We start from the raw sequence: 15548 nt of genomic DNA on the forward strand, positions 1-15548 counted from the left end.
TCATCATAATTGAATCACCTCTTCCACTTACTGTCTTAATATTTAATTAATTATGTAGAGAAATTAGTTCTCCTGTTTTTTAAAACAGCTGCACATTGTAAAAGAGACTGTTTTGCCACACCTTCCACAAGCCCTGAAACCAGGTCATGTAATCAAAAACCCTGTGCAGAAAGCCCACGGCCCAGATGTGCCATCTGTGAAATGGAGGCCCTCATCCAGACTAAGATGACAGACCTCAGGTGCAATGGCCACAACACTAAAAACCATATCTCTTCTAAAATTCACTGTACTCTGTGTTTGTATGTGTGTGTGTATGTGTGTGTGTCTCAGTGGTGGGTTTGACATTTCTTAACTAAAATAATAACTAAAATTGGCTACCAGGAGACATCTTGGGGAACTGACAGGCTGACAGGCTACTATCCTGCGAACGTGTGTGTGTGTGTGTGTGTGTGTGTTTGTGTGGAATGAGCTATCCCTTTTTCAGTCAGTCAGACACCCATAGGATTTGTGCTCAATACACTCTCTGCCCTTTGCACCTTAAAGGAAGTCCATCTGCTCTGGAGAGTGTTGAGCAGCCTCCAGGCTGCTTGTGAGATGCGTGCGTACTGTACGGTTCACCACTGATGACTGTGCAGAGATTTCCACTTCCTAAGCGGCACGTTCTTCCTTTCCAGATCCACTCAGGCTCTGTGACATGTTTAGCATTGCCTGTAATTAATGTCTGAGGCGCTGCAACAAGAAGCTTCAGGTAAAGGTCATAAAACTTTGAGGGGAGCAAGCAACAGCTGTGGAAAATGATTGACCTCATCCACATCTGTTAAACTACTTTAGACTCTATTTAAAAAAAAAAAAAAGTAACAATAAAAAGTCCCATAATTCTTATATTGTTTGAAATGTTCATACATTATAAATGTTTTATTTACTACAGTTCACAGTTTCTATCATCTTTAACAGCTGCAGCAATGTAGCTACTGTACAGGTTATCACAATTTCTTATTTTCTTTCACACTTTCTTCAATTTCTTTTATTTATGTTTGTAGATACTTCCGCCGTTTACTGCACAGCAGCCTGAAGGGAACAAGTGTGAGCAATTATTGTTTCACATGGGATACATATGCCAAGCTACAGCCACACAGGAGATGTAGGCAGCTTAACGTGTCTGTCAACATGATGGCATTTTATTTGGTCCTCCTAGCATCCCATAATCCCCCTGGATTGTTCAACACACAGCCTGGTATAGTGGAAGAGTAGCAAGGGAGGTGGTTTTAGCATACTGGAGCTTGTCAGTGTTCATTTACTGTACATTCAATACTAAAATATGTTCAGTAACACTTTCACTTCAGAGCTATCAAATGTGACAAAATTATATTAATTATATCTTAGTTATTAATAGTTATATCCTATTTGGAACATGACCTGTCCCTCTCATGATGACTTGAAACACTAAAATCCATATAATTCACATTATGTCACATCTATATTGTATTCAAGCTGTTGTGATACAAGTGAGGACGGTGACTAGTTCAAACCGCTGTCACTGTAGATCTGCTACTCTCTTCTTCCTCTGTCCCAAAGAGAGTAACACCATAAATCAAAGCCTGATGAGCTGCCTCATGCATTTAAGGAGTTCACCAATGGCATTGTGGCACTATTTACTCTCTTTGGTCTGGGTGTCACAGAACAAAAGATTAATGGGATTACCCAGAGTCTGTCTCCCTGTGTGCCTTTGAGAACAAAATGGCCTGTCCACTCTACACAAACTCCACCTGGAGGTTTGGCGCTTGTAATCGGCTGGCTGTTGACGTCTGTCAGCCTTTTGAATATCTTCTACAAGGCAGAGCAGTTTGGGCTTTTTCCTACAGCTCTTTATGACCTGTAGTGCAGTTTTAAATATTACTTAATCCAAAGAATAACAACCATAACTAGTCAAAAATGTTTAGATGTAAGACCTGGCTAATGAACAGACTCTGGATGTTGTTTAAAGTCTAGTACGCCTTGACATATTAACATATTATTCAGATAATGACTTTTGCATTGATATTTGCATTGTGCCTGTGCCCCATAATTCCACAGTGTCATGTTTGGGTTGATCAATCAAAACTCTTGCACAGTTGCTGATTGAATACTCTACAATGAACAAGGACTACCCAGACTAGTGGTTTAATCTGACCGTACCATAGTTAGTCAGACTAACTATATACAGTATGTGGAGAGGAAATTAATCAATTACTTTATGAAAAACTAATTCACCATCTAGTTGCTGTCTCATAATCATGACCTTCCCAACAGAACAGACAAATTTACCACATGTGAAGGGTTCAATATGCTTGACACACACTGGGTCATAAGACATGTTACCCTACCATGTCTAAAAGAGTACCCATGCTTAGAAGCAGGGCGAAAAGCCAACCATCAAACCTCAAAAAGCTCTGAAAGTCATTGTACATTGAAATATTGAATATAATGCTGCATTCCGTATGTATTTTCAAAACACATTATACCCTTATTATATTGTAGATTACTCTTTTGAAGCTGTTCTCAATTTTGCGACAATTAGTTTTTAAAAATAAATTAGTTTTACTTTTACTTGTGTTAAGATAAGAGTCATGCTGTTTTGATAGTGGAAAACCTATTCTCAGTATTCTCGGTTTCGCCTGTGATTATTATTCAAGCTCCTGAATACAACCAAACGAAACGTTTCAGTACCGTTCTGACGGATTAGGAGAGACAGACCTGCTTCACAGCTATCAAGCTAAAAGGATACTTTCACAGGGGAAAGGTGACCAGTTTAAATGCTCTCCAATCCCCTGCACATGTGTGGTAAAATACATCACTGCTGCAAGAGAACTGTCAACCTGTGTCAGAATTAATCAACCTTAGTGACACAGACCCAGGCACCTACACACATAAATCTGCACATGCATGAACTCCAAACAAATACCTTTTCACTGAGTGTTGATGGAGCTCCTTGTATTGGACCTATTTTGTTTAATGTAAGACAACAGGAATTCAAAATGAGAAAACTGCCAGGATAGCAAACACATACAGTAGCTTATGTGCATTTAAATGTGAAAGTTTATTGAAAACATGTTTAAAACCCGCTCTACCAGAGGGGCAGCAATGTTTACTGTCGCACTTTTAATGCACTGGCAGGAGTCTAAAGGAGAGGGATATTCTTCGGAAGTGTTTACAGCTTCCTGACTTCTCCCCCTGCGCACTGAGGGGCTCTAATTTCAGAGTCATTCGCATACTGTCCATGCTTACCCCTCACGCCTCAAACATGATGCTCCATGCACACAGTGTCTGTGAGCTGAAAGAATAGCAGCCACAGCTGTTGCACTTTCATCAGAGGATCATCCAGCAGCATGAGGTCAAAGGTCAAATACAGCTGAGCTCATGCTTATGTGGACATGCCAGATATTCAGATGCACATTATACACAGGGAAAGATAATGTTTGAGCAATATTTAATTACCAAAGCAACACATAATGAGTTTGAGGAAGCCATTTTTTCTGTTGCAACTTGACAATTTTAACTGAGCACTAAGCTCAACCCCATCCAACACCTTACAATAAATTTAAACGGCAACTACAGTACGAGCCATACTAGGCCATGTAGTGTAGGCTTTGTCGCCATAACGCACAATAACATGATGGTTCACTATTTACAGAATATTGAGATAAAGGATCATGTTGGCAATATTCTATATTTTTGTTACTGCCAACAAATCCCATGAAAAGCAAAACCAACAATGCGTTAGTCCATCTCAATACCTCATGACCCTGTTTGTGGCACTCAGACCAAAGCCCATTTGTTGCTTAATCATTTCCTACAGCTGGGCATTGTAGTTGTTAGCAAATCTTACTCAAATGGGTAAATAATGTATTTATTAGGGACTATTTTCAGCTGCAGATTTGGTGCTTTAGTGCCCACATTCATCATAATGATGGAATATGTCAGTCAGTGCAACAGTGTGGCTGAATGATGTGTTTTTAACAGTTTTTGGACAAAGATTGAGGTCCATGGCAAAGAGAAATATGCTGTATTAGGCTTTGACTACACACTACTTTGGCTTTGTTAAGATCAATTAATGGGATTTAAAACAAATAAAAATAGAATATCAACACACCCATCTTTTAGAGGATAGTGAATAACCCAGTGAATATGTAAAGAAACTATGTAGCCACAAAGATATTCTAAGTAGTCAGGTATGTGTGATTGGTTGGGTGAAGTGATAACCTCTCTCTGGGGGAGTCAGGAGGAAAAACACGGCCGATTCGACAGATCATCATTGATGCCGGGTCATGCATTCCTGACAAAAAGTCTGTGCAACAAAGTTGCTCTGAAGACCCTGGAGTATTCTCTCATAATGAAAAACATGTCTCTCTTGAACTTTGACTCTCTGCTGGGTTGAGTTGTGATTGTTTTGCCCCTGTTGGAGTATGATTACATAAGGCCCTTGATTTTAACAGGCCTCCACTTTCTGTTCAGACACACATGCTGGGGAAGAGGTGATGAAGTGAGGGAATGTTAAATCTCAGGAGAAAACCTCTTTTGCAGCTCCCTTTTTAACCATTGCACTTAGGTCTGTTATGGCATAACACCAAAACAAGAGTGTTCATGATAATGTACTGCAGCCGTCTCTGGGTCAGAATTTGTAATCTGAGAGAGCTTTATGACATCAGATTGTTTTTGCAAAACTATAGTGCTTCACAGAATGCAAATGAAAGGAAAATGTCTGGTAGAACCCTGACGCATGCCCTTGGAAAATAAAATTAGGGCAATTAGATTAGAACAATAAAGCCAATAGTGCAGCCTTTTAACTATTCAATTACGAGGCTGAGGGGATAAGATCCTGCCTTGGGCCAATCCACATGAAATGTCAGCTTCATAGAAATGGCTGGGTGTTCCCTCAGTTAGATACATGTTCAAATATTTTTAGCAAGTTGACACAGAGGTGAGGACAGGAATTCAGCTTTCTTAAAGTAATTTACCATACAAAAAACATTCCTTATTATTTTGGGAATCATCGCCCTTAACCCAGCTTCCACTCAGAACGGATGTGTATTAATGCGATATTTAACACATTTAAAACCAATAATTTGCTGTTGATAATTGATGTAAAATGACACAACACCTCCATTAATTTAAAGAAACTACATATTTGTAATGGAAACTTTGGTCTACAAAGATAGAAGTAATGACTTTTCAAACGTTAAAATCTTTAGAGACTTGTAATTTAAAACCATGGCACCATGTTGTGGAAAAAATGTTTATACCTCTTGCAACAAAATCACATGGTCTTCACTACATCAGCGGTGATGATCTTCATGTTGTGCTCACTTGCACAAATTCCGAGCTATCTCCAGTTTCCAGAGCAGTAGCTGATCATGTGTGTGTACGTGTCTGACCTCTGATCCCTGCTGTAAACAGACTTATTGGGATATGTCTGTTTCTCCAACATGTAAAGAGGTCTTGCATTCTATGGACGCCACTGGCGAGACGGAAAGGGGTCAGAAGGGGTCTGGGGGGGTGGGAGGTACTAACAACCGGAGAGATAGGGTTTTTGACTGAGATTGGATTTAAGAAAAAATGCAGTCATCTGAGGTAATAAACAGATGGATCCCTCATTGTTAAAAATACCTTATCTTAGACATGGTTTTCAACTGGTAGTACATAATAAAAATGTATAAATTTCCACACTAGCAAATGTGCCAGTCAACCAAAGAGAAGCATTGTATTGTGATTGGACCACTTTAGCGACCACAAGCTCGGCAGCCAAATTTGGCCAGTCAGCAATGTCATGCGATTGTTTCACGTTTTGCACAAGTGTGTCTCTGAGTATTTTGAGGGGCTTGCGAGTGGGGTCTGCTCCCCATTGATGTTGCATGCTCCTCCAGATGACGTGGCTGCCATTAAACAAATAGACCCCGCTCCACAGCGAGTGGAGAGGCATTTGTTTGCAGGAGCACAGTCAACAGCAGTTTATTAGCCTTGACAGACCTGCCAAATTCTTTTGTTTTGAGTATACAGCTGGACTAATTGGATCATCAAAACAGTAGGATTGGATCACATTTCGCTTCCAGATATCAAAAGACGGATCAAGGTGATGCTGCAGCTAATGTGACGGCCAAATATTTAGTTGCTATTGTAGTTATTTAGTTTAGTTTATAACTACAGTGCGCTTGTGACTCAGGAGGTGGAAGGGGGGTCATCCTCTAACCACAAGGTTGACGGTTCGATCCCCAGCTCCTCCTGTCCTATGTTGAAGAGTCCTTGAGCAAGACACTGAACCCCAAGTTGCTCCTGTTGGCAGGCTAGTGCCTTACATGGCAGCTCCGCCACTATCGGTGTATCAATGTGTGTGTGAATGGCTGAATGAGAGGCTATAGATAAATGGCTATATAAATGCAGACCATTTACCATTTAGTATAATATTGAGTTGCTCAATTGTGGCTCAACATTTTGTCATAAGGTCTTTTAGAGCTCCAGTAAGAGCACCAGTCCTTCCTCACCATCCTTCTGCTCTTCCGACTTGGCATCCCCAGGGGAGCCTTCAGCCCATGTCTACACTAATTGCTCATTGATACAGATTGTGATTATCTATACGTACAGGGTAATTATGTAGTGTCAGAGTCACTAAATCAGGGTTGGAATGAGGCTATCACAGTGTTGGCTCTCCGGGATTAAGGAGGGTATGTCTGGCTCTCTGCGTTATCTCGATTCCTCTTCTGTCCTTATCTCTAGAGCGTGAGCCAGGAGAGAAACAACAGCCGGGCCACAGCCAAAGCAGACAGATAGTTGGAGTGCCAGGCATGCAATGCAAAGACACCGAGTGAGAGAATGATCCACATAAAAACACACACACACACACACACACACACACACGGCTCATTTTGTTGCTTTTGTGTGTCTTGTGTGTTCCATTTCACACTAAAAGATTAAAAATTCCCTGTGAAAGAAAATAACAATTTAATTAAAAATTGGCTGTGAATTCGGCTCCAGCATCTTGTCAGCCTTGGTCTTTTTTATGCGTTTCACCAAGCTTTTATATGGAGCCCAGAATTTATAGATCCAACAAATACTGACTAAACTGGTGGTCGACCATTTTATGGCTGGGTGTTTTGACATCACATCATGTGGTATTACATACAGACTGTGCAGCCGCAAAACTGGGCCAAGGCTGACCGAGTGCCACAATTGTCTTAGGCCCCATTTGTTAAACTCAATGAGAGCCCACAGCACAAAACAACACCAGCACAATGGCTGCATAAAAAAACATTATGCTTAACTTAAAAGTTACTTTGTCCATTTATAGAGGGAAAGATACATTGATACTTATTTTTAAATGACCCAAAATTTCACTTTGTGACCTGTTTTTAAACGCAGCCACACTGGTTTACTGTTTATGAAGAATGAACAATACTTCCATTACAACATCCTCTTTGTATCCTCTGAGTGTGTTTTGTGTTGTATTGGCTCTACCAGTTCACTGTCTGCAGGGATGCTTGTCACTCAGAGTAAGTGGGCCGAGCCTCTACACATAAATTACATGTAATAATTGTTCAGGGGCAAACACTGTGCCTACCTCTAATTTAATTTCCCATCCAGCGACATTTACAAATGGATTTAAAAAAAATGTTTGTCAGACTCCAACAACTGTGGAGTCTAATACAATCTCTTTTATTACTTCTAGTGTGGGTGGAGCATTTCTCTCTAAATGTTGATAAGCTATTTCCATATCTGCATAATATTTTACAAATAAGGGATCACCACTTTTAGTGTCATCCATCATGCACTGATTTGCATTATTCTTATGCATACATTTTCTTCTTTCTTAATGTGAGAACAAAAAATTCAAAGTAGAATCTTGATGGATTACAAGAAGTTCATTTCTTAACTGTCCAATTCAGGTATACATGGTATGTTGGTAAGTTTTCTTCACTGTGCCGAATGTTTTCAGTGATGAAAATGCCATGTAAAAGTTTTAGAAAAATTGCATTTTTAGGCAATAAAATATCTAAATCTTGTCATCTTTTTCCCTCTTGAATCTGTGGCTGACTATGCAATGGTGAAACTTCTTAACACTTGCGATACTGAATTAAGAACAATTTAGTATGCTTGGCAATTTAGGACTGTACTACCCTGTCGCCAGACAAAAATGTTGATATTGGACCATGTTGTAAAACCTCTAATAAAATCAAAGATTTTTTACATTCAATGTCAATGTTTTTAAAATTCTATGTTCATGGCAACCACAGTATTAGAGAAAGATCATGGATATGACATATTAACTAGGTCCGCTAGGGGTTAGCCAACTAAAACTCCTAGGTAATCTTTGTAGAGATTGTGGTTACGGTTAATTTATTTTTACACCCTTAATTCTCGCTTCTATACATAATGGGCACACTACTTCCTGCATTGGCATTTAAACATTCAGCGTAAATTATGAGGTGCAGAATCGTCCAATATGGATGTGATTCTCGGTATATTGAGCTGGATTTTACTGTTTCACCAAAACCTTACAATGACAGCATAAAATAAAGAGCTTTGCAAATGTCTTGCAAGTTGGAAATATACCATACAGTCAGAGTTGTGCATCCCTGCCATGGTAAAAAATAATATGGATTCCATATGTCAAAAGTTCTTTCAAATGAAGTCAGAATGTTTCTCATCAAAACAGTGACATGGGGAAAGTTTCATAGAAAAATAGTAGTCAAGACTGAGAATATTTCTCTGTAAGCCCTTGAACATTTCTGTTTCTGCATCTGCACAATGTAACAGCTATAATTTCTCATGACAACTTTCAAGTTCTAAAGTATCTGCTATGATGACAGAAACTTCCCACGACCCTGCATCCATTCTTCAGATACTCTCTTCCTCTTTCTCCTCGCTGCAGGTCCTCCTTCCTTCATTTTAGAGTTTTTTTTATCTTGGCGTTAGCTCTTTTTTGTCTCTGGCAGCAGTTGTTCAGCTTTAATGGGGATCTTGAGAACTGGATAACATTGTGGAAAACTATAATGTCATTTGGAGCACATTTACTGGCACTCATGTCTTACTATTGGAACATAGTACTCAGATGTGTGATTCTCCTGATTTGCATACATCTTTGTACAGCAAAGATGTGAACGACTGCTATAATCATATGTAGCTATGTTTTCAGAATGAGTTCCTGTTTGGACTTTTAAAAGAGTTTAAAAGTTGTGTGGGGGTGGGTGTGGGGCTGATGTGCTGTATGTATTGTATATGTATTTCTTGGCCTGGAGCCGTGACTTCTTCTCACTTAGTCTCAGCTGGTTGCATGCTGAGCTAAGCTAACCAGTGGCTGGCTCTATTTTCATATATACCATGCAGACACCAGTTCCCTAAACATATCACTAACACCGTTTTCCCACCAAACTTAGCATATATGTATGGGTAAACACAAAGACCAGCTAAAAATAAGCAATCCTTTCCTACTGCCAGTGGACGAGTGTGCCTTTCTGTTTTTTTTTCTGTTGTGTCACGTTCGACATCACGAACACGCTGAAAAACAGGTGTTAACTTTTCCTGATACAGTGCACACAACTGCAAACCCTGCTGTACATTCACTTGATACCTTAACTACTAGATATACCAATATACCAAGTTCTTACTCTGGGGGTCCATATCAAATTACATCACCAAATCCCGCCCACGGGCCTTGAGTTTGACAGGTGTGTCTTACAACATAAGGTTAGTAAACAGTAGAAATCAGCATGGAGGCCAGTGAAAATGTCATGGTAGTTGCTTTTCTTTTCTTTTTTAAATATCTGTTACATTCAGTCTTTCTTTCAAATTCAGCGTCAACTAATTTGTAACAATGTCCGAGCGCTGCTTGTATAGAGATTGACGGAATTTGTGGCTGAGATGACGTGCACGTCATATCATCACGCCAGGAAAACCCATTATAGCCGATCGGAGCTGGAGCCAATAATACCTGTGACTACTGCAAAGTCATTTTTCCCGGGAATAAATGCCAATTGTAACCTTTCCCACTGAAGACAAATGCCAGATGTTAGTGGGTTTTTTGACCAGTGGGAGAGAGGTATAATTAACATGTCAGTCCTTAACCTTCCAGCCCTAAATACAAATACTATACTACACTGATAACTCATGTTAGTGTTGGTTGTCAGTGATCCATGTTTCCTCACAGTAGTAGTAAACACAGGCTTGTACGCCTTTAGTGCCCTATTCTAGCTGCTCTTATTATATTTAGATTCTGATAATGGCTCTGTCTCATGTAATGTTTGAATTCAACCTCCGTGTGTTATGATGACCATGCCATTGCTGCTTTGTTATTGCTTTGCACGCTATTTGCTTCATGGGTATTGCTGGACTCTCATCCTTTTTTCTTTCTTCTGTGCCTTTCTTATCTCCCACTTCAAACTAAAGTCACTCCCCACCCCCAAAAAACAAAATTGTCTAACAGCTGCTAAAGAGGCTCCTTCTGCTTTCAACTCACTTGTAGCTTCCCCCCTCCCTTTTACTGTCAATGCACGAAATACAGATTATCAGCAGAGCATCCCTTTGTTGTTGCATGGAGGGGATGGGGGTATTTGAGTTAGATCTCCTGGATAACATTCGGAGCACCCAGATTTCATTTCACGCAAGGTTCTTTCATGCTGACAGAGTTGCTCATACTGGGATGCTGATATGGTTATCATTATTTTTGGGAACATTTAGAGTGAAACCTCAAACTCACCAACATCAATGTGTTACTCCTAGGTAAAAGGAAAGCTTGCAATGGGATGACAAAACGAATGTGTGAATGTAGTTTATGTTTTCTCTTTTTCAGGCTCCAAAGCTGTCTGCCTTCACATGTGTTTGCTGAGATTCTGCACTTGAAGAGGAACTAGGAAAGCAGACTCCTGCAGACAGGCAGCTCAGTGATGTTGCTTTTCATGGCATGATGGACTGGCCTTATCAGTGGCCATTCTGGCAATGCTGACAGACTGAAGGGGGCGATCTGATCTGTTGTTTTGTTTTGATCTCCTCAGACTTCTTATCTCCAAGTAAGTTGGTTGGAATCCAGCCGCAGACGTAACTTCCAGAGAGAAGACGACACGCAATGGCTACAGGTAACATGTCTGCTCAGACACGCGCCACCCACCTTGGCACAAACTCTTGCATCTGTTGTCGTGGTTACCTCTCCAAACTGTTTGCATGCTAAGGCAGCAATTTAGTTTGTTTAGCCTCCTTGGTTATAACTGCCATTCCATTTAGTCTTGATTCCTTATCAGCACATAGTTCTCAGTCGACCATTAAAAGGAATAGTTTAGCATTTTGGAAAATACGCTTCTTCACTTTCTTGCTGAGAATTAGATGAGAAGATCCATACCACTCTCATGTTTGTAGAGTAACTTAGCTTAAATATCCCATACTGTAAAAAGTGAGATTTTCATGTCTTTTTTATTATAAAGCATGAGGTGCTATATAAATAATGTGAATTCATCAAAACATTCAATCCACCAAGAAATGCACACAGCCTGTATTCAGAAATGGTGCACGAGCAGTCAGTACTTCCGTATAATTGTAATGTCACAACTATACTGTTTATATATAGATAGAGTTCTGCTACAGTAACCTGACTCCGCCAAATGGATTGCTTCGCATTTGCTCGGCATATCCATCTGGGAACTTTCCGTTGGAGAACTTTTGGGAAGGGGCGGAATACTGGTTATTTGATTGGATGAACCATCTGTCTATCACCTATGTTGGTGATAGACGGGCCAAATCAACCAATCAGATCCACGAAGCGTATGAAAATACAACCACAAGCCCGCCCCTGCTGCTGCAGGCATAGCTCGTAAGCTCAGCATGCAAGCAACATGTCGGTAAAGGATATTTGCCATTTGTGTAACGAGAATTTAGGAATAAAAGTCACCATTTCAGTTTCCGGACCATATTCCAAAAGAAGGATCCAAGAGAAAAAAAGCATTAGCGAGCGGCTAACAGAATTAGGGCTACCGCTGGCTGATAATACTGGTTAGCTGATTGGATAAACCATCGGTCTATCACCACCTAACCCACCTCAAAACCAACGCTGATTGGCCCGGTCGTTTGGCTAACGGCTCCAAATTTTCTCTGCCTCAAGATGCCAGACTGATCTGTGAGTGGAAAACTGGAGCTCGCGAGATCAGGACGGTCTCACGAGGCTACTGCTACAGTGCCGTTGCAGTCATTCTGCAGTGAGGGTGCAGAGATGCAGAGAGTGCATATGCGCAAGACCCAGAAATGCTGACTAATCAGAGCAGACTGAGCTTTTTCCAGAGGAGGACTTAAAGGGACAGGTGCTAAAACGATGCGTTTCAGACAGAGGGTGAATACAGGTATAGTCAAACAGACCTTATGAGAAAAATAATGCATTTTTTTAACATTAAACCATGTAAACACCTTATAGTAGAAACCCAAAATACAAGTATGAACCTGAAAATGAGCATTATATGGGACCTTTAACATAAAAAACTGGAAACAGCTAGCCTGGTACTGTCCAAAGGTAACAAAATCTGCCTACTGTCAACACACTTGACACGTTAAATCCAAAAATCAAAGTTTAAAAACGACAAGTTGTAGTTCTTGTCAAAGGAGACAGATTAATTAAAGGCAACTCGGTGTTTGTTAAAGCTTTTGTAAATCACGGACAGGTTTTTAACACAGTTATCTTGAAGTGTGGTCACTCAGGTGGCACATTCTAGTGTAAGCCATGTGAATCGAAAGTAAACGCAAGGAGATGGTCGTCACAGGAGGCGGAAACAAATACTTTGGTAGGATAATACATCACCTGGACAGTGACAGTTTGAGGTTCTTGTATCTGCTGTATTAAGAGGCCTGAATCATCAGCCTCAAATTGCGTAAACCAATAATTCTCACCTCCACGTGTAAACCTTTTTAAAGCAATATTTACACATCCAACAATATCTCCAAATGAGGATCATTTGTTTTGGATTACTTTAAACAGTGTTACCCAGGCTTCCTGTCAAAGATGCTGTCATGCATGAGAAGATTGTTTACAAGAGCAAAGTAGCCTCTTCAGAGCTATATAGGGCATCTGTGAAAGCATTTGTCTTCAGCTAAAACTATTAATAGACCACATTATTACAGCTTCCTTATCCTCTTGTTAAAATGAGTAGTGGTCCTTTGGGTGCCTGGTACAACTGATAAGGTAATGCGCCCTAATAAAACAAGATGTGTCTTAAAAGAAATGTCAGAATACACTTTATCTCTGGTTTAGGTCTGGTTCAAGGAATGCCCATATCTATTCCAACTTTCCCTGAGGAGACCATGAGGGTCATTTCTCAAAGTGGAGAAGACTTATCCTCACACATAAAACAGAGCTCATCCATCTGCTGCTATCAGGACATGCCTCACCGAGGAGCAAAAACAAAACAGTTCGTAGCCATCCAGAATGAGCTCATATACTGTGAAGCATCATGGGAATACTTATTTCAAAACAAAACCAGTCTCTGAGAGTGTGGATCGGGCAGAGTGTCTTGCCAGCTTTTCCCTCTTTGGGCCACAAATGAGCTTCATGGAGAAGTCATCACACTCAACACATGCATTGCTAATAAAACTAATGTATTCCCATGAGGAGGATTCCCATAAATTGCTTTTGAGATTTTAAATCCTACCTCCTTTATTTTTTTATGTGCCCTGACATGAGCAATCTCTTTGTTTCCTTTTGCATTTATCTTATTTTTATAAGGCCACTGTAAACATAGTTCCAGATGCCTCTTGTCTCTCCCTCATTGAGGACTATACAGTAGGTCGAAGCTGAGTTGGAGTGAAAGTATCATTCAAGGATTGTCCATAGGATCAAGTGTTTTCTATTATATTCGCCTGCCTTTTATCAAGCCACAATATGCAGATACGTTTTATCATCACCATTCATCTGAAGATATGAACTAAGCTTGCTCGGACATGAGAGCCATTAATAGGATTGAGTCAGATGGGTGTTAGAGGGAGGAGATACAATTTAAATCTGAATAAAAGAGCCTATACCACACTGCCATAGTACACGAGGAGAGACGGTTTTACATGCATAGATGAGGGAAGCAACAGAAGTGTCCTCCTCTTAGAAGTGGCGATGTCCTCCTCTCTTTCTCCAGGGCATTCCACACACACCAGATCCAGGGAGCGGCCCACGTCAGACGATCATCTTTCTGCTTCATACACCGCCGACAGAGCTGTCGTCAGAGGGCTTTACCAGCGGTGTCTGTGAAACCTGAGAGTTGCTGGACAGGCTTCACACTGGGGGGCAAGAGGTGAGGGAGAGATGGGTTAGTACCGTTGAAGAGGTAATGCACACCTCAAGTAGTAGGGAAACCGTGGCTTGGTGGCTAGCCACAGGGCTGCATGAGTGTGAGGAAAGCCAACCCGCGGCCTCTAAGAGGATCAGATTTCCTCACAACTTGTTGCCCAATGCTATATAAACTCTGGCATGCGGTCTTGACACCTGATCTGGACTAAAAGAGCCGCTGGAGAGCTTCTTTGCACCCACCGTGTCCCCTGCTCTTTCAAGTCCACTGGCCACCTCCTTTAGCCCAGACCAACCCACTGGCATGGTCATCCTCACTGGGGCCCCAAGTGGACCTTCACAATCACCACACAGCTCACACTCAGTCATCACTGCTCTGCTAATGAGGCGCTCAAGGGACAGTCTGCCATCACTAAAGGAACACTGTGGGACCAGGGAGTTCCCTTTAACTACTAAGGGAACCTCCCTCCTCAACTTTAATGAGTCCCTGATGTGTGACAGCTGTCCATCTGCCTGCCAAATACTCCAATGTGAACCGAGATATGATATCATGTTAGACAGGCCCACACACAATCACAGAAGTTGAGTGTTGCTCTGAAATGGAGATTTAAAGGGCCAGTCCACCAATTTTACACATGAAGATCAGTTTACTTTTCATGGGGAGTACTACTCATTATGTGACAGCTATGTAGTGTTTTCTGAGGCTCTGCAGGAAGAGGCTCAAAGTCTGAAAAAAGCTCTGATGATTAGGGTTATCTCATTAGGGTTATTGAAGACTACTTTTGAACAAAAAGCAAATTTTGAAAGAGTAGAATGAAAGATGCTATCAAATCTCATTGCATTATGGCAAATGTAGAATCTAGAGTTTTTGGAGCTTGACCCATACTAAGGACTAAAGTCAGGATAGCTCAGCATCTGCTGGATCTGTTGAAAATCCCCAAACTTATGCAAGCGCAATTCTAAATCACTGGAGTACCCCTTTGAGGTGTTCGCATGACACTCATACTTCTACATATGTGGTAATGTTTAATATAAAATGCATATTTCTCTATTTACATCAATGCATTCAAATTGTATCATTCATTCGTTGCATTATGGTATTTTTCAATAGAGTTGCACTAATGCTATCTGATCACTTTGTGTTTGAATTGTGGCTTCCACAAAAGAAAACACTCACCTTGTAAGGTAATCTTTATAAATAACAATAAACAATAAACTTACACTGATTGATGTGCACCATGGTAGTTTGGCTGATATGCATGTCACTATAATA

At 40.7% G+C, this 15548-nt stretch overlaps 1 long non-coding RNA gene across 2 annotated transcripts in view; it reads left to right on the forward strand.

Moving 5' to 3' along the window:
- The window catches only part of LOC114554797 (uncharacterized), a 34577-nt gene extending 19270 nt beyond the window's left edge, over positions 1-15307 (forward strand). For both annotated transcript variants that reach the window (XR_003692467.1, XR_003692466.1), the window contains 2 exons: positions 10817-11099; positions 14127-15307. This is a non-coding gene — a long non-coding RNA (uncharacterized LOC114554797). The remainder of the gene's footprint in view (positions 1-10816; positions 11100-14126) is intronic.
- The last annotated feature ends 241 nt before the right edge of the window (positions 15308-15548 follow it).

Source organism: Perca flavescens, chromosome 4 (assembly GCF_004354835.1).
Source record: "Perca flavescens isolate YP-PL-M2 chromosome 4, PFLA_1.0, whole genome shotgun sequence".
NCBI lineage: Eukaryota > Metazoa > Chordata > Actinopteri > Perciformes > Percidae > Perca > Perca flavescens.